Below are 704 nucleotides of genomic sequence, written 5' to 3'. Positions count from 1 at the left end.
TGTGTTAATATTTCATTGATTGACACTTAATTTTATTTTTAGGAAAAAGTTTCTCTGCAGAAACTTTAGTGGCGTCACTTTATTGAAGGAGTTTGATCATAATAAATTAGGAAAAATCTTTAAAATAACAGTTTTTCTCTGTAGAAATATTAATGAAACTTTAATAACTTTCTGTAAATTTATTGTTTTTACACTTTATTTGAATTAGGATATTTTACTTTAATTTTATGGTTTTTTGTTTGGCAGCTGCTGCTGCCACTCATTTGACGTTTTTTTTTTACTATTTCTTTTTTTACAGTGCATTAAAAATAGAAGTTTCTAAAAAGAATTTATAAATCAACGATGAAAAGGCATTTTAAAAACTACTCAAATGTCAGAAAGTGCTGGTTTTCTTTGATATAACTGATCTGAGTCTTATACACAAATGCAATTTGCATATATGAAATATATGTACATATAAAATAAAAACTACATGTAAAACTTACATATAAAGCCTATTAGAAACTGCCATAATTTCATATATTGACATATTTAGACCATGTTTATGTATATATGCTCATATTGTAGACATGTTACATGAGTATATATCCTTATATCAGTGTATTATAAACAGTAGAGTCTGAAAGTCTGAGACACGTTTCCACAATGTGAAGTGAGACATGTTTAAAGTTAATGAGAAATGAATCAGATAAACATATATAAGC

At 26.0% G+C, this 704-nt stretch overlaps 1 protein-coding gene across 1 annotated transcript in view; it reads right to left on the bottom strand.

The window, feature by feature from the left end:
- LOC147818788 (uncharacterized) overlaps positions 1 to 704 on the bottom strand; it is a 9,577-nt gene that overhangs the window by 5,627 nt on the left and 3,246 nt on the right. The gene's annotated exons all lie outside the window — the stretch shown is intronic.

The sequence above is a fragment of the Seriola lalandi genome, unplaced genomic scaffold, assembly GCF_002814215.2.
Source record: "Seriola lalandi dorsalis isolate HSWRI2012SDOR001 ecotype SW California unplaced genomic scaffold, Sedor1 jcf7180002054475, whole genome shotgun sequence".
Classification (NCBI taxonomy): Eukaryota; Metazoa; Chordata; class Actinopteri; order Carangiformes; family Carangidae; genus Seriola; species Seriola lalandi.
The sequence above is the reverse complement of the archived record's forward strand: the minus strand, read 5'-3'. Positions and strand labels throughout refer to the sequence as shown.